Genomic DNA, 19,250 nt, shown 5'->3' on the forward strand with positions numbered 1-19,250 from the left:
GAGGGACTGTTATTCATCTCACTAACCTTCCACTTTTAAGGCTCTCTTTAGGAAGATAAGCCCATAGGAACCATGGTGGAGCTGTGCCACCAAGCATCATGGAGAAATGGATATATGTAGCACAGGGATGGACTGTGGTAACCTTAAAAACATGACACTCAGATCTCCTATTACAGGGATCATGATTGACTGATGGCTCCAGTTACTGTTACCAGCACAGGACAGAGCCTGGTGTGGCCAAGAAATCGGGCCATTCCTGTGAATACAAGACTGCCCCAACAGGTGAGTGTGGCTCTAGGATGCCCCATTGGCTTTGCCAAACCTTTCTTGGAACTGCAATGTAGTCTGAGACTCTTCTTATTCATTCTACCATCCTTTCCTCTGTCCTTCCATGGATATCAGATCTGCATCATGTTTTGAAGGTTCTCCTTTCTTTCTCATGCTCCTAGGCGTTAACAGATCTCTTGCAAGTCTGATCCCTTCTTACCATCTGCTTTCCACAAATGCAAAATGACTCAGAGTATAAATTTATGGAGCAGCTCCAGGGAATCCAACGTGATCTTCTCTTATGCACCTGATGGCACTCAGGAAACATTTCTTAAACACTTTCTGAGTGAACATTTGTGGGAGTGTGCATGAGGCCAAAGATTAGCAGCCATCATTTATTGCTCTGGCTATATTACTATATTTTCATCTTTTGTACTAAGTAAATGTAGCCAGCTGTTAGCCTGTATGGACAGAGGGAAGAAAAAGAAGGACTCTTTATTTTAACAGTGAATGAAGATAGCAGTTGACTCTCTAGATGGATGCTGAGAGTTGTATTCTATGAAGGAAAAAAGATTGACCCGAGTGGACAATCATTTGTCACTTAGTAGCATAATGCAGAAACATTTCCCTATAAATAAATGTACACATAAGTGTAGTATTGTCAATCAATCTGGTTTTTTCTTGTTTTTAGAAAGTATAAGGGATTTTCCCTCTGATTTGGTCGAGAAGAAAAGGAAAACGAAAGAAGGCAAAATAAAAACCCCAAACAGTTACTAAGCAGTTTGCAGTGACTGTTTAATGTTACTACGGAACAAATGATTTGGGGGGAGCTTGTAATCTACTCTGGGAATTCGTTCATAGACACATAACATACTCATGTATGTCACGCTGCTGTTGACACTGCCTAAGCTATTGATTAGAACTCCAAAATTCCCTCAAGTTTGGATACTCATTGGTGTCCCATGCGGAGTTTTAAAAATACCCATGCCTCAACCACACCTCTAGAGACTGCCTCAATTTCTCTGGATGAGTCTAGGCATTAGTATTTTTAAAAGTTTCTTGGATGTTTCTAAAATGCCATCAGGATTGAAAACAATTGGTAACATGTAAAAGAGAGAGAGAGACAGAGAGAGAGAGAGACAGGGCGAGAGAGAGAGAAAGAGAGAAACTGAATATTCCATCCATTTTCTAGATCAGTGGAAAGTTGTATATTCACCTGACCTGTTTGCAGAGGTGACAGTAGCAATTATATTGCACTAGGAAGGGTTCCGAGGCACTTCCTCGTCATGTTATTTCTTGATCGACTAGTTCACGTTACACTTTATCTCAGTCTGAAGACCCATGCCATCTCCTTTAATGGACTACATTCAAAGCCTCAGTGTTGGTCTCACTGTCACCGTGGCAGGGTCTTTCAGCCTAGATTCCTCAGAGTTACAGGCTTTAAAAATTATGGCTTTTATTCACATCCTTTGAAACCATATTCTTAAGTGGTTAGTAATTTTATTGATACTTTTTTAAAGTTCTCTTTTTCAATGAAATAAGTATCGCATTGTGTGCCAAAAGAAATTTATGGAAATAAACCTGACCAAATAGTAAGTCAATGCTCCGGATTAGACCGCAGGGCCCTTTGCTGTCCATTCTGCTGCTAACTCACTGAGGCATGAGGCTAGGGTATGGCTTTGATGCCCTTCACGGCCTCTTTGGATTAATCCTTAGCCTTAATGCCTTAAGACTCAGTGAGGTGCAACATACCAATTCCCGCATGTCCTGTTTCCCTTAGTGATGGGTTAGTTTTTGATTCATCATTTCTGCAAGTATCGTGTCAAATGGGTCGATAAAAGCATCAATGTTAGGACAGTTCCTGTCCCGGTGGTCAGCTAGTGCCCACATGCTGAGAATTAAGTGGCGAATCACCACACAAATGCCCCAAGACATAAGAATTAGGCTGTATTGACATGTTTCTCAGATGAAGCAAAACAATAATTTCTGACCTGCTACATTCCATTGTTGGATTGCTCAGTCATTTCATAGAGACTTCTGCTAACAATTAATACAGTCATAAAAAAGGGAAAATAACAGGGGGAAACATGCACACAAATTGAAAGCAGATATCTGAATGCTGTTGCCCCACAAATTTAGATCAACCCCACGCCTGCCTGGAAACTTGTAAATAGCATTCATAAGTGATGCTATCATATAAAGTGTGGTGGGGAAATCACAATGGTGCCTATTTGTACATTCTGGAATTAATATCTATGCGCAGATAACTAAGAGAACAATAAAAATACATTAAATGTACGCAGGGGAAGGTAAGAACTGAACATGATCCAAATATGTCATACTGTAGAAACCTTAGGGAAATAAAGTTTTTTGGGATACTGGCAGACAGCATAGCTGCTGGAACCAGGATTTTGAAGTCTTGCAGCTTGGAAATAATGCTTTCAGTTAATAAGGGTGTGTGGGTGGAATTAAACACACCACTCCTACTACTGTAGTCAGAATTATGTGCCTCATTTCCATACACGGTCCTGAAAATAATTCTTGCAACTTCTTTTATGAGAATGCTTTTGAACAAACCATGGTAGCATCAAATGATATCAAGATAAAACTTCTGTTGCTACGTGCTCATCCTCTTACATTATAAAGGTTTAGATATACACACAGGCATCAGTAACACTCCAGTGTGTTCCAAGAGAACAGACTTTAGCCAAGTGAATCAATTTTAATTTTTGAGCCAATGAAAATCCTTTGAAGACTGCCGAGGTTATTAAAAGGCAACAATACTACAACAAACGGTGTTTTCACAAGCTAGTGTTTCCTGGTTTTAGGAATGTGTTGTGCAACAAAATAGATACAAGGCCAGATATAGTCTAAGTGATTTAACTCTTTTGTTTATGTATCTCACAATATAGGGCAGCAGGCTTAGGTGGCGGGGGGGACAAGTCTCACATTTGAGGCACAATTAAATGCACATGTAGTTTTTTGGGTTTTTTTTAACATCTTTATTGGAGTACAATTGCTTTACATTGTTGTATTAGTTTCTGCTGCATAACAAAGTGGATCAGCTATGCGTATATTTATATCCCCATATCCCCTCCTTCTTGCTTCTCCCTCCCACACTCCCTATCCCACCCCTCTAGGTGGTCACAAAGCGCCTAGCTGATCTCCCTGTGCTATGCGGCTGCTTCCCACTAGCTATCTATTTTACATTTTGTAGTGCATGTATGTCAATGCCACTCTCTCACTTCGTCCCAGCTTACCCTTCCCCCTCCCCGCGTCCTCAAGTCCATTCTCTACGTCTGCATCTTCTTCCTGTCCTGCCCCTAGGTTTTTCAGAACCTTTTTTTTTTTTTAGATTCCATATATATGTTAGCATACGGTATTTGTTTTTCTCTTTCTGACCTACTTCACTCTGTGCACTATTCAGTGTACTTTGATTTATAACAGAGTAGATTTCAAAATCAAAAAGTTTATATTATCAATTGTGTGTGTGTGTGTGTGTGTGTGTGTGTTGGAGAAAAGGGAGTTCAGGTTTGTTTTAAGAAGTCTGGTATTTCTTCACAAATAAATTCCAGTGAAATTAAATCACATAAGTTTTATAGATAGTTTTAAAAGAAAATACAAAAAATTAAACACAAGGAAATTTCTGGACACAGTTTCCAAATACCCAAAGACATGCATTTTCTTTTGAGAGAGATAAACCAAATGGATTAAGCTTATTGAATAGTGTAAGCACAGAGGTTTCTGTCACAAATTGCTTTAAAACAATACTTTCCCATGTTCACTTAACTTTGTAAAATTGTTAATAAATAAATAAGAATAGTACTACTCTCAGTAGTGAAAAGACATTTTTAGATGCCCCTTGGTAAGGGGCGCCATCAGAAAAGCTAACAAGAAGAAAAAAGTAAAAGCAAATATATTACCCCTATAATAAATCATTTTCTTCCATGATCCTCGTTCTGTAGCATGTGATGACTAATAATAAATTGGTTTGTGTGCCATCATGAGAAATACAACTTTCTCACATTCCAACAAGTCTTATTTGACTTAAAATGGAAATTTTATTATACTGGCATGTGGCATGGCCTTCAACAGACCATTAGTAGAGCTGTATTTGTAATTTAAAAATATTTCTGTTAGTAATGGAAGGGCCATAAATAGTATTTGTTTTCAGTCAAGAAAGAGGCCAGTTAGTCACCATAAGAGAAAGAATGACACATTGAAAGAAGATTTAATTCTGTAACACCTATAGGACTTGTATGAAAATCATTATCCCCCAGCTTCTTGCTGGGAAGACTTGGAGAAAAGACTTTTTGACGGTGATATTTTCTATTCTCCTGTTATTCTCAGGGTTGATAATTCTAAATAGAGGAGAGTGCTCCTTCTACCAACGACAAAACTGTGACAAAGGTGACGTGCCACCTGGTCTACATAGAGGTACACGGAGTTGCCACTTACCTGTTCTTCCTCCATCCCTGTTATGCCCTTTCTCAGCCCTGCTCCCTAAGCAAAATTGTCTCTGAAACATAAATTCATTCATCCTTCCAGGGACTAAAGGTCACTTCTCCTCTGCGCTTTTGAGATTTTAAGAAGTGCACTTAGCCTATTTGGCTTAAACTAAAACCTCAAAGTGACTTTCAGAAATAAAGGGAATGTCCAAGTGAGTGTGTGTGTGTGTGTTTGTGTGTGTGTGTATGTATGCATGTGTTATTTTGGGCACATTGGAAAGTTCTCTTGAGATGTAACACGCAGTATGGAGACTACACGCTATTCTGTCTCTTTAGGAGGATAGTCCTATCTTTGCGAGGTCCTCAGAGATCAAAACTGTTTCACATTCACACTATATTTTGCATCCACATCATTAGAAAACCATAACACAAATAAAGCTTTAACTATTCATAAGTGTTCTTCAAGATTTCCTTATACTAATTAAGATCTCACAGTTGTTCCGAGAGTTACTCTTTTCCAGGGCAACTTGTATATTTCACGTGCTCAGTATTGATTTTTCTCTTTTTTTTTTTTTTTTTTTTGGTGGTACACGGGCCTCTCACTGTTGTGGCGTCTCCCGTTGTGGAGCACAGGCTCTGGACGCGCAGGCTCAGCAGCCATGGCTCACGGGCCCAGCCGCTCCGCGGCATGTGGGGTCTTCACGGACCAGGGCACGAACCCGTGTCCCCTGTATCGGCAGGCGGACTCTCAACCACTGCGCCACCAGGGAAGCCCCTGATTTTTCTTTTTTTATTAGATACGTGATGTGACTGCATGTTATGCTACATTTGGCTGATATCATCCCAAGATGTGTTCATGGGGTCCACCCTCCTGATTGCATAAGGAAACCAAAATTCAGTGATAAATCAGCTTTGATAATAAAGAACACAAAGAAAAATGATAAATACAAGTATTATTGGCTTTAGTAGTTGGTCTAATATTGGGAGCTGATCACGTCATAATAAAAATAGAAGTTAAGAATCATTAACTGTTGCAGTAACCAGGGTACCTAAAACCCCTCTATAAGGGGAAACTGCTCTATAAGATGCTCTGTAAGCAAGTGCTCTATAAGATGGAAACAGACATTCAGAATCCACAGTATATTCCTTGTCTTCAGGTGCATCCTTATCTAAAAAAGAATCCCTAAAGCTTAAGAAGGACAAATTCTATATTTGATTTCAAAGCCTATTTTGAGATGTGTGCATTAATGGCTCCTTTTGAAATAAGATCAGCTACTCCCTCCCCTCCATTGCTTCTTTTAATCTTTCAAGCTCTTACCATATACTATTTTAACCAGTGGGTGAATGTAGAGGGATAGGAAATACGCATATGATATTACCTTCATAAATTCACCCATCTTGTGCAAAATAGGGTACATAAGCAAATAATTTTATTACAAAGTGACAATTTCTTCCAGAGGAGTAGTAAAAGGTCCTGTGAAAGCACGAAAAGGAAGATATTCTATGATATTTCAGTTGATTTTTGAAGGATCAGTAAGGATTTTTACAAGCAGAGGTAGAGATAGGACAAGTCAGGCAAATCACGTAGATATCACGTTTCAAAAGCTGTAAGAACTTCATGTGGCTGGAGAATAAAGGTGAATAAGAAGGGGCAGAAAAAAAGTGGTTAAAGGTAACCATGATGAGATAGGTAAGAGTCTAGATTGAACAAACCATGTCTGTGTACAAAAGTAGTTTGGACCTCACCTTACATACAAGAAAGGGTTTTAAAACATATTTGTCATATTTGTGTCTCGTGGATGTGCGTAGATGGGTAGAGGATTAGATGGGAAGAGAGGAATAGAACAATCAGTTTTGATTGAGTTGAAAACCTTACTCCTGTTTTCATGTGTGAGAGCCTTGGAAGAAACTAAGTAGCAGACTGTCAGATTTGTATTGATCAAATGTGAAAGCATGCCAGATCTGCATACCCTTTGGAGGGCTGGCTGACACCGTGTCTGCCTTGCACATGGTAGAGAGTGTACAGCCAAAATATTGAGTGATTCTCATTCCTCGTGGCTCATTAAGATAAGACAAAAAGGGGTGAGACTCACATTTTCAGCTCCACATCTCTAATAGAGAAATGTCAATGGCTGGTGGCAAATTGGAATGACAAAAGATTACCCCTATTTTCTGTACTTCCAATGGAGATGCACCGTATGATAAAAGTGTGTGTGTAATCTAGTGTCAAAATCCAGAAAAGTAATTCCAGACCCAGTGTAGTGATATTGTCTACAATTCTCTATGTTAGTCTGACATAAAGATTCTTTCTAGTGTCAGGGGGAGTGTCTCACGAAAAATTATAATACGTGTAATAGAGAATCATCTAAAAGAAGAGGCACACTACCTCACTGATTATTTGAAGGGATGTTTCATAAACAGACAATTTAATAGGAATGAACAAAAATCCAGTGGCTATTTGAATTATAATATTTTCTTTTAGGGTGGAAATAGTTTAGTACGGTATGTGGCTGGCCAAGACATTGCACCTGAACTGAGTGTGTAAGCCTCTAAGTCAACTAATTCCAAAAAGGAAAAGCAGCAATATATCATTCATTCATTCATTCACTTATTTTCTACTTCCTCAGAATTGCCATTTTAAATAGCTTTACAAAGCACTGTGGATACAAAGTTAATAAAAATAATGACTCCACTCTTGAGGAATTTTCAGACTAGCAGAGATAAAACATAGACATGTAAACAATCGACTGTAACACAATGCAGCAAGTACAATGGAAAGATGGAAACAATTCTGTCTAGGATCCTCCAGGAAGGGTTCACAGAAGTGATATCAGAATTCTGTCTTGAAGTGTGGATGGCAGTGAGCCAGGTTTAAAGGGGAAAGTCATGCTAACAAAGAAATTACAGCTAAAAAATGTATCTAAGAAACATATTTTTAAAGTCTTAAGGTATAATACAATGACACTTTCAAAACCAACGATAAACAATAGGTAACGGATACATCTGAAATCAGTAAGCAGCTTGGAGCTCTGTCTTTTCAGGCCATACTGGATAGTCTACTGCATTTTGCCAAAATCAGTAAGAAAGTAAAATCTTTCATTTCATTCAGTGGTAAAATTTCTCCTCCTAATGCCGTGATTTTCTTCCATCATACACTCATTTTTAATAGCAGCATCAATAGAAACATTGTTTTGGATATAATTATACAAAAACACAATATTGAGAGCCTGCCAATTATATATTTAAAATTTTAGTTTAATGGAAAATAATTACTGGACTTTGAATTTCATCTCTTGAATTAGATTCTTAATGTTGTTTCTTAACAAGCATACGAATTCAAGCAACCTATTTACTGTGTTCTTAGAACCTTAATTTAGTAATCTTTAGAAAGGAGGTGATTTCCCTGAAATGGAAGAGACAAATGCTCACTGGACCATGCTTTACATTGAAAATGTAAAATGCGATAAATGTGAATGTGGCATTATTATAATAATGATTATCTGTGATATCAATGCTTGTCTATTGAGGTAGAGGTAGAATGAATGTCCTGTTAATGAGAAATATATTCTGCTTAGCTTTGCCTTTTGGAAGAGAATGGGGGACTCAAGCAAAACTATCTATTTTCTTATCTTAGGCCTACTAATTATTAGTCATGTGACAATCGGCTTACCTTTCTGAATCTCAGTGTTTCTCATGTGTAAATTGTCAGCGGAAAAAGCTAACACCTATACATATAATATCTTTGCATTTACAATATGATTTTGCATATAATAGTTGGGTAATTTACAACAAACATATTAAGTTAGCAATTGTATAATCCCCATGTTTCTTTATTAAAAACTGAACCTCAAAAAAAGTGTATCACTTGTTGGAAGCCACAGTTTAACAGCTCAGGGAGAAGAATTTTTACTTCTCTCATTTGTTCTTATATCTTAGGTTCTTTTTTTTTTTAACATCTTTATTGGAGTATAATTGCTTTACAATGGTGTGTTAGTTTCTGCTGTATAACAAAGTGGATCAGCTATACATATACATATATCCCCATATATGGGGGATCTTGCATCTCCCTCCCACCCTCCCTATCCCACCCTCTAGGTGGTCACAAAGCACCGAGCTGATCTTCCTGTGATATGCGGCTGCTTCCCACTAGCTATCTGTTTTACATTTGGTGGTGTATATATGTTCATGCCACTCTCTTAGGTTCTTTTTAAATACCATGTAGTTGCCTTACTGCATTCTAGTTGCACTACATTTCTTCAGGGCTGTGAGGAGGACCAAATGAAATAATATATTGTGTCTAATTAAATTAATGCCTATGCATAAGGCACTGTTACTGTTTTCACACTAGAAAATGATATACTTGTGCTTATTTCCATGTATATATGAGACTTTTCATATTCACTTTAAATTATATGGTTAATATTTTATTCCCCCAAATTATAAGATAAAATAAATGTTATTCTGGGATCTTTATGCTGATGATTTTTTGTAAGTATAGAAGGTTTTAATTCTATTCCAGATACACAAGATAAGGCAGCAATGCCTTGCTAGTTTGAGTGTTTTAGGAAAGAAAAAGCCCATTCAAACCACAGTTGCTCCTACTTCACACACTTAGGCTCTGTTTGCTTAGGTTTCATTATACGCTATGGCATCCTCAAAGAATTAGCTGTGCGCAAGGAAGAAATCTTTATTCCCTGAGAATAATCAACTGAATCACCCTGGGATAGGAAAACAGGATTTGAGTACTTTCAAGTCCAGTATTAGATTTGAGGACCCTTGTCTGCCTACACTAAGGGATTTTAAACAAAAATGTATCCAATTACCTTAAGAAGTACAAAGTTTATTTAAGAGCCCCTGATTTCTTTAGAATACGATACGAGTCTTGGCATTGAACAGAAACGTGATTTTGCAACATGTGTCCATATGTGGTTCATGTACTCCACATGTGTTCTGTCAGTGGGTCCTGTGACCTCACTGTGGATCACATGTGTTTTACATATGCTTTGTATGGTTCACATCTGTTTTAAACATTTTTTTTTCCTGACAGTAGACACTCTTGTTATATTACCATTTGCTATAATAATTAAATTCAAGGAACTGAACTTGAGAGCGTTTGTGGGGGAGGGCATTTGTTAGTTTTGATTGATATTTGGTGCTGTGTTGAGTGATACCCATTATAACTGCTTATCGTATCTCTTTGTAGGCATACTGTTGCTGCGTTTAACCTCACTGAAGCCAGACTAATGCAGAGATGTTCTTAGCTTCCTGTGACTCATATGAAGGTTATCATTTTAGAAGAGACCTTGAAAACATACTCTGGATTTAGGGGGAAAAAAAACCCCTGACATTTCCAAGAGGAAAAGCTTTTTTTAAGTTTTATATTGTAGATGCAGAGCTTAAAGCATTTAAACACATACAGCAAGCAATATAATATGAATCATGTAACAAAAGTTAAATTTAAGTGAAAACCTTTTGTGGTATGTTGCAGTCACAAAAGAAGATACAAAATTAATGTGGACACCTGCTTGTTTTACTTGTATCAGGAGAAAATAAAATTCATTGTCATTTAATGAATTGCTTTCTGTTGTAGTACACTTAATTATCTCTTCCTGTAACCCCAAGAAGTATCTTTTCAAACTCACAGCTGTATCTGAATAGGGGCTACCAACTAAAGAGGTAAGCAATACTTTTTATTAATTACAGTGTATTTGTTTTCATCTGTCTTTACAGAACATTGTAAAATTAGACACCTGCCCCTTGAATAAAGCAATACCGAGCTTAATGAAGTCTGAGAAGCAGTGACTCTATTTTGTATCTTTTCTTGATGTGTGGACGTAATGCTCATTACCGTTAATAGTTCTTGGAAATAAATGAAGAATATTGGATTGAGGCTACCTTCTCCAAACACTAAGTAGGAACGTGTTGCCCCCCAGCCAACAAGGTACCTAATGCTCAGTTGACCAAATGTTAAAAGAGATTTGGTGCTGTAGGCGATTAAATCCATAGTCTGCCCCTGTGGACCAGGCAGCCATAAATAATCATTTAAAAAGAATCTCAGCCTTTAATGAAGAACAGGGGAATTTTGATCAGTAATCAGAAACAGGTTTGGAGGTACAGGGACAGTGGCATGCGTATTTGGTTTGGTGCATAGAACATGCCTTGTTTTAGAAACATTCCAAAGAATGGATCCCAGTGTACTAGTAAATGTTCAGTGGGTTTTGAAAAGTTGAAGAATTTAGAGTCAGCCATCTAGAGTAGAAAGAGGCATCCTTAATTAAAAATAAATGGTATAGAATGAAATGAGACAAAGAACAGGTACACCAGAAAAAAGGAAAATGTATGAAATACGAAGTGTAGCAATTCTAATGCTTGCAGGTGCTGCATATGAATGTGTGTATATATTTAGAAAGAACTTTTAAATAAAAATGAAAACATGCTTTTATCTTATAGTTTGTAATAACAAGCACATTAATGCAGTGTATGAAATCAACCCAGCTAATGAGTCATCAGAATTCTCAGGAGGAAACACAGTTCCATTCCCATATAGTTAAATGTACTTAAAACATACTAGAAAAACATTAAAAGCAAAGGTACGTCAGAGGAAAAAAGTAAGAACTGGTAATGGAAGAAACACATTTAGACGGACAAAATGAATGTAGTTTAAAATACTTCATCTTGCAGTATGTAGTTTAAAATACTTCACTCATACGTCACTTACTATTCTAACTAAACTGAATAGTCAAAACTTGTCATTTGTTTTGTTTCATTTTTTTCCTTCTGCTTGGGGTCAGTAATCACTCCATACATCTTACTGTGTTTGAGATTGAAATTCAATGAGCTGTGGATTCAGAGATACAATGTAAGGCAAACAATGTCTAAATGTGGAGAGGTGGTGGAAAGTGGTACCAAGAATTGGTTAAGGCTGTCCCTTTGCCTCACACCATGCAGCTGCCCATCATACTTTCAGAGATGGTCTCTTATAGCTCTATTGATGCCTTGTTGGGTGGGGTGGACATAAAGGTATTTCTGTTATTTATCATCATGCTAACGTGTACGAGACAAATGACCAGCAGTATGTTGTCAATGCATGAAAGTCATGGGCACATCCAAAACATCATGACAATGAGGAGTCTACCCTTGGATCTTATTCCCAGAGTAACCAAATCTTGACAGTGTACCTCACTGCTTCCTTGATACTCCCACTAAGTATCTAATAGTCATCTCACATTTAAACAAATTCACAGTGAGATTTCTGATTCTCTCTGATTCCCCAAACCCCACCCATCCCACAATTTTGCCAGCTCATTAAAGTCAACTCCATCCTCCCTTATACTCATACCAAAAACACTGCAGTTGTCCATAACCTCCCTGTTTCTCTCAAACCCATATCCAGTCTATGAACAAACACCCTTGTTTCTGTCCCTAAGGACTGTATACTCAGAATACAAATTCTTTTACCATCTTAATCATTGCTACCCTCATCCAAGATATTATCATTTCTTGCCTAGATTATTGCAACAGCCTTCTAACTGCATTGGCTCTTACCCTCTTTCAATCTATTTGCAACACATCAAAGACACTTTTTGTAAACCATGTTTGATATTTCTCTACTCCAGTTCTTCAATGCTCTCAATGCGCTGAGAGTAAAAGCCACATTTCTTACAAAAGCCTGCATGATCCCATGTCTTGGAGCTTCACAATCATTCTTCTTTCCTCATTTTGCTCTAGACATACTGGCTTCTGCAATGCCCTACACACCGAGCATGACTTTGCTACAGGGTATTTGCACGTACTGTTATTTTTCCTTCAAACACTCAGGGCTCAAATACGCCCATGGATTATTCACTCTCTTCCTGTAGGTCTCTTCTCAAATGTTAACTCATTGGAAAACTGACACTCCCTAACTTTTGCAATTTTTCTTTGTAGCATGTAACTTCACCTGATACAGCATTCATACATCCACAGTACCTACCATAGTTTCAGGCACATAGTATTTATTCAGTAAACTTTTATCAAATGAGTTAATTCCCTCATCACAAGTGGAGAAGAATAAAGCCCTGGAAATCTTATCAAGTCTCAACTTGTCACAGAAAACTACAGACTAAAGAGGTACAAAGTAGTGTCCATACAACACAACATCAAAGAGAAGAGCTTTAGCTATTTGTTCTCAGGACTGTCCAGAGGCTGTTGAAGGACACTCAGTGGAAAAACAGACATCAGACATTCTTCACACGCTTCCTCTGTGCTAGTGATTTTTTTTCCTGAACACATAGAAGATTCAAGCTTTATGAGGTAAAGACTACCGTCATCTCCTTTTCAATAGTGACCAAGGACTTCCAAGGTACAGAAATATTAAATAACTTGTCCAAGGCACTTGGTTAGAAAGTGTCAGAGTTGGCGTTGAAACTAAGGCAAGCAGGCTTAGGACCTTCTCTCTTAAATACTGTAATATATTTCATTGAATACTTTTGTGGTCAAGAGGACTCACACATTTCTCACTTCTGACTTAATAGAATTTCTGGAATTTCAAATCTAAGTAATTCTGAAATTATTGTGACTCTGCCCGCTAGGCCCTGGCACCACCCAGGATTCTGTAACCCTGTAAAACTCACAATATGTGATGGGATAGGCACCTCTATATCTTTTTTTCTTATTGAAGTACATTTGATTTACAATGTTGTGTTAGTTTCGGGTGTACAGCAAAGTGATTCAGTTATACACATATATATTTTTTTCAGATTCTTTTCCCTTATAGGTTATTACAAAATATTGAGTGGAGTTCCCTGTGCTATACAGTAGATCCTTGTTGGTAAGCTATTTTACATATAGTGGTGTGTATATATTAATCCCAAACTCCTAATTTATCTCTCCTCCCAATGCTAAATAGATCAAGTCATGGACAGTCAACTTTAAAAAGATATTATTCTCAATGAGGATGATTATACACTTAGGCTATGAGCTTAAATGTCTTTGCTTAATCCATCTGTTGTAGAGTAAGACCAGGCCCATGTGTAAAGTTTTGATTTTAACCACTTTCAAATTAGAACCATTGCATTTCGAGAAATTCTGTGATTTACATCTTATACATTTTATAAGCCCAATAGACTATCCCATAGAATTAAGACACTTAATATTTATATGAGAGGTATAGATTTTTTACTCCTATAGTATTCAATATGCTGTAATATTAGTTTGTATTCACAGGTATATGTCGGTGTGGACAAATACCACAGATGCACGCTCACACACACACACACACACAGTAGACACACATGCTTGCATCTCTCCTTGGAAATATCTGACAATGCATACAAGGTTAGATAATGTGTTTGCCATTGGAGTTTGGCCTTTGTGCTTGAAAATATATTTATTAGCTATGAGAAAAATTCCTGAATTCAACTTAAGAAAAGAAAAAAATCTCTTTAATTTTAGTTTATTCTCCCTTACTCTTAAAGATAGAAGACAAATGAAAGTTTATAGCATGATTTTCCCTGTGACTAAACTGGGGTACAGAAAATTTCAATGGCTGTGCAAAAGGCATACTGTTACTAAGCAGCAAAGAAAGGACTTGATAGTTGTCGTGTTGCTTCCCAGCCTATTGCTTTGTGAATGTGCAGATCAAGAGAGCAGAGACAAGTATTTATCTTAAATAACCAAGCCGCAGGCTTCTTAGAAACAGATAAAGGTTCTTTATGGCTCCCAGGCGTCCTTTGTGTCACTATTATTGTGTCGCTATTTCTGACCCTTCTTTAATTTACTCACTTAATTTTTTGTATCTCTTTTTATATAAAATGAAACAATGACATTTCAAAAAATGTTTGTATCAAATGATAGTATGTTTTGAATGTAAATGTAAATGTACAGACAGATAAATAGATAGACAAATAGATCTCATTATTTCTACTACATTGATAGACATTTAATATTCAAACTCAGAATTGACGTATCTGGGGAGAGGTGAGTCCGGGGGTAAACAGATGAAAATAAGCAGCCATTTCCTTTTCACATCAAAAGTAGAAAAATCCAGTCTTTTCTCCTAATTTTTTTCTTGTTCTTTTGACAGCAGTCCATTTCCCATTATTTCAGGGCTGGTTGTTATACTAGTCTTTATTTTTTATATTCATAAACTCAGCTTTTATACTTTTCTCATAGAAAACACTTCACTCGGCTTCTTTTCTGGATTAACATTTAAAACAAAAGATGAACAAAGTAGGAAGTAGGCTCATTTATACGCAATCCGTCCCAGTGTATTGGTGAGTATTCTAAGCTCTGAAGAGCTTTTAAGAAATATAAGCTCTTAATGCTAAGATCGCTATTGTGTTAACAAATACTTTTCTATAAACTCAAACTCCCCAGCTGTATGAAACATCACTTTATTTATCTTTTGGTTTTAAAAAAATTTATTGCAGTCAAGACATCTATCCTTTATGATGCATTTTGAATACATAGTTGGGTTAAGCCTTATTACTTTGGTCTAATAAACAGAGAGATGAAAATTGAGCTGCTGGATGAAGCCCTAAAACTCTGACATTTGTGTCACTTGCCTCAGCCACCTGATTGCCTACAAAGAGATCCTGACCTTTGTTACAAAAGCATTGCTGTGGGGATTAAATAACGAATAACTGCAACTGATTTTGAAGGGCAACTTGGGATGACTTTTGGGTGTTAGTTTACCCTGGGTGCCCCAAAGAACAATCCAGTGCACTTGTACTGTGGCGTCAGACTTGACTCCTGGCAGGTAACCAATATGCTTTATTTTGATTACAGTAGGAGGCCAGGATTAAAAACAAAATACTCACTTAAGGATGAAATTATATTCAGTCCAAATAATGGATGAACTTACAATCCTGGACTTTTCTTATTGTTCTCTTTCAAAGTAAAACGAGTTAGAGAAAGCCAAAAGATGTTCATTTTTTTTTTTAATTTTTATTTTACAAATGCCCAAGTAAAAGATTATTTTCTTGGGCTAGGGTTTTGTTATATTTTTTTCTTTAAAATGTGAAGAGCAAGTGCTTTATTAAATTAATTGAAAAGGCTGATGCAGTTTTTCAGTGTAGACCCCATAAGGTTTTGTCAGCAGATTGGGTATGAGTTATTGTATATGCAAAATGATATGGACAACTAATTATTTGAATGGTAAATATCAATCAAATAATGAAACCGCTTTAAAATATACATCTTAAAATTTAAATAAATTTATTCACACCAGTATTTTTTTTATCTTCAATTGTAAGAGAAATTTGTTAACAGTGATTTATCCATTTTGTTGGAATATATTTGCCATACTTATTCTTGAAATAGGTTTCCATTATTCACAAGTAAAGATAATCCTGTCCATTCCCCACTGCACCCCCTTCCCCAGCCCAGGTTCTCATTATCTCACACCTGGGCTATTGTCTACTTCTCACCAATCTCTCCCCTTCCAATTCTTCCTAGACAACATATCCACTCTGTCTTTTATCATCCCATTTATGTGACCTCTCCCATTTTCTAGAGGATAGAGTTCAAAGCCCATATTCTTGCCGTGAAACCATTCTACATGCTCCCTTTCTTTATCCTCCTAATTTTACCTTTGCTTTTATTTTTCTACATAAAGCTTTTACTCCAGCCAAATGACTTTAGTAATTAGTCCTCTTGTCCATTAATTCAATAACTATCTACTTATTATCCACTCTGTGTAAGACTGTGTTTCTTGTGTCTGTGATGATTCTGAAGGATGCAAGGCAGCAGCTCTCTGACCTGCTCAGCTATGAACATGCTCTCTCCAGTCAGGTGTTATTCACCTGCTCCTTTCCTAGTTTCACTTGAAGACTTCCCTGGAACATTCTAGTCTTAATGGTCAGGCCTCTTCTACATATATAAAGACTGCATCACTATATCAGTACATTTGCTCTATCAGTTAATCCACAGAAAGACAGGAGCTTATGTTTATTTCTAGTCTATGAAGGCCCTTCACAGTATCCTTCATATAATACAGTCTTAATAATTATTTATTGAGAGGAAACATAAGGAAGTAAAAGAGAATATGTTTTAAGTCGGACACAAGTGTGGATCCTGTTTGTGCTCCTGTCTAGCTGTGCTTAGGCAATTTTATTTAATCCTTCTGAGTGATTTTTCCTCATTTTGTAATGGGCATGATAACTATGCCATAGGGAGCTCTGAATGCTAAATATTTAATCACCTTTTCTCCTGATGATGAAGAGGAACTAAAATGAGAACTTGTGAATTTATTCTTTGGATAATCATTTTTTCCAAAAAAAGATTACAAAAGAATCATAATCCATTCCTGCCACAATCAAACATGAATTGTCTTTCTGGTTTATGTATATGTTTAATATTTACATATGTGTGATTGCATTATGCCTGATTTTCTTTGAACTGAGGTTATTGTCTCCTTTAAGAAGGTCTGGTTTTAATATTTGTCCATAAATAGAAGAAACAAATTACTACTTGCAAGTGTCATTACATAGTTTTCAAGAGACTGAAGATTTGTGCGTTTTAATCATAATTGCCTAGTAACAAACTTCATAGCAGAATATTAATGAGTTCAGATAATATCTAACTTTTTCAATGGCTCCATTTGTGGTGTAGACAGCTAACGTCACTCAGGAAGAAGTGGGTCTACTTATCTGGATTGTGGAGCAGCATTTCCACTGCATATGCCATAGCCCAGTCCTCCAGGTTTTAGAAACCATAGGTCCTGACACCTTGCAGCTCTCAGCAAAGGAAACTGTCACCATAGGAAATTAAAGTGCCAACCCCTCAACCAGAGAGAACCGTCATGGTGGTTAGTTCTGCAAGCCACCTAGCTATTTCCTGAGCTTTTATAAGGAATGGTACCTTGAGACCGCAAACATGGTAGACGCTTAGCATCCTTCTCTAGGGCCTGAAGCATCACAGTGTCTGAGGGTTGTGTAAGCAACTTGGGGACTTGTAAAAGGTTCTCAAAAATGCAGAAGATATAGATGCCTATGAGAGAAATCATTAGCAAATTCACTATTTTTCTCACCTCAGAAGGGGAACCAACTTGGACAATTATGAAAAACAAAAGAATAACATTTTAGATTTGGGTAAGATACAAATTAAGCAGTTGATCGAGTGCAATCATTATGACTATCTCTTATTTGCTTTCTTCTTTTTTGTTGTTTTTAACAAGGTCTTTAAAAAAATTGTGGCAAGATGTATATAACATAAAGTTTGCACATGGTTGTGCAAGTCACCACTATCCATCTCCAGATTTCTTTTCAGCGTCCCTACTTGTACCCGGTCAACAATATTTCTCCCTTCTTCCCTTCTGATTCCAACCTCTGCAAACCACTCTCCTTCCTTCTGCTCTATGAATTTGACAGCTCTAGGTACCTCATGTATTGGCTTTCTTTTCTTCACCTTTCACTCCTAAACATATACATTTTTCAATGTGTTGTCTTTGGGAATGTAGACTTAATTACAAACCATTTGCTAAGAAGTGCTGCAGTGCAGTGAGAACTCCTATGCTGCTGGTTTGATCTGTGCTGGTGGTTGATCAGCCCAGCTTGCTACTGCCTCTGCGGAGGGGGGCTTGGTGGGCCGGCCCCTCAGGTTTACTTTGAGAGACTGTTATGTGACCCTGCTGAGGCAACCTTTGGACCACAGATGCCCATGCAAAAACTTTTACCATTAGAGTGTAATGGAAAGCAGATTTTAACATTCAGGGAAAATGTGCTTTCAGAAATATTAAAGATCTTTATGTGGAAAAGGCATCTTTTTAACTGAGTCCCCACAGGAAACACATTTCCCCTTGGGTGTTATGTAACATAAGCATGGTTTGGGCTTTGAGATAGAGTTCAGGCAATTTAATGGGGGACAAGCAACAAACTCAAGCTATCCAGACTTGAACTTGAAAGAAGTACAGATGGAAAAAATATAAAATGATCAAAATTTATACAAGATTGCTCTGATCAGGAAATCAGTTCATCAAAAGCAATGGTTTGCAGAGTATTTATAAGTCCATAATTTGAAATATTCCTTTCTCCATAAGCTGCCTTTTAATACTTCATTGAATGATAAATGCAAGGCAGAAAACTATACATAATAAATTCCTACAACTGACTAATCCTTTCATAATTATTTGTGTGTATAGAGAATAATGTACTGCTCTGCAGAGAATACCAGGTCTGAATTTACTTAAATGACTTTATTAACATAAAAATTGGAAAAATATGTATTCATTTGTCTATGGACCATCTCTTGGTGTTATTATCTCTAGCAATAATAATCATAATATTGTATACACTACTCATAATTAAATCATTTTTTTCTTTTCATTTATAAAATGCTGAAGGTTTTGCACACTCATTTCTAAATATACAGATGTCAAGGCTAAGGTACTACAAAGTCATTAAAACTGAATTTTTATGCATTGATCTAGCAGGAAGCAGTTTCCCCTGATGTCAGTGAAAGAAAATTACTGTTTTTTTCTCTGTGACCCTTCCCAGAGAAATAAACTGGCATTTATATATTGTAAACAGCCAAACAGCATCTTTTAAATATAAAACT

General features: G+C 36.9%; 1 long non-coding RNA gene across 1 annotated transcript in view; it reads left to right on the forward strand.

Annotated features, from left to right (window-relative positions):
- LOC149746998 (uncharacterized) overlaps positions 1–17,058 on the forward strand; it is a 29,538-nt gene extending 12,480 nt beyond the window's left edge. Inside the window, exons 3-4 of the long non-coding RNA XR_016388438.1 lie at positions 177–282; positions 9,919–17,058. This is a non-coding gene — a long non-coding RNA (uncharacterized LOC149746998). The remainder of the gene's footprint in view (positions 1–176; positions 283–9,918) is intronic.
- The last annotated feature ends 2,192 nt before the right edge of the window (positions 17,059–19,250 follow it).

This window comes from Delphinapterus leucas, chromosome 17, assembly GCF_059928025.1.
Source record: "Delphinapterus leucas isolate spDelLeu-1000000601 "Yukka" chromosome 17, BTC_Dleu_Yukka2, whole genome shotgun sequence".
NCBI lineage: Eukaryota > Metazoa > Chordata > Mammalia > Artiodactyla > Monodontidae > Delphinapterus > Delphinapterus leucas.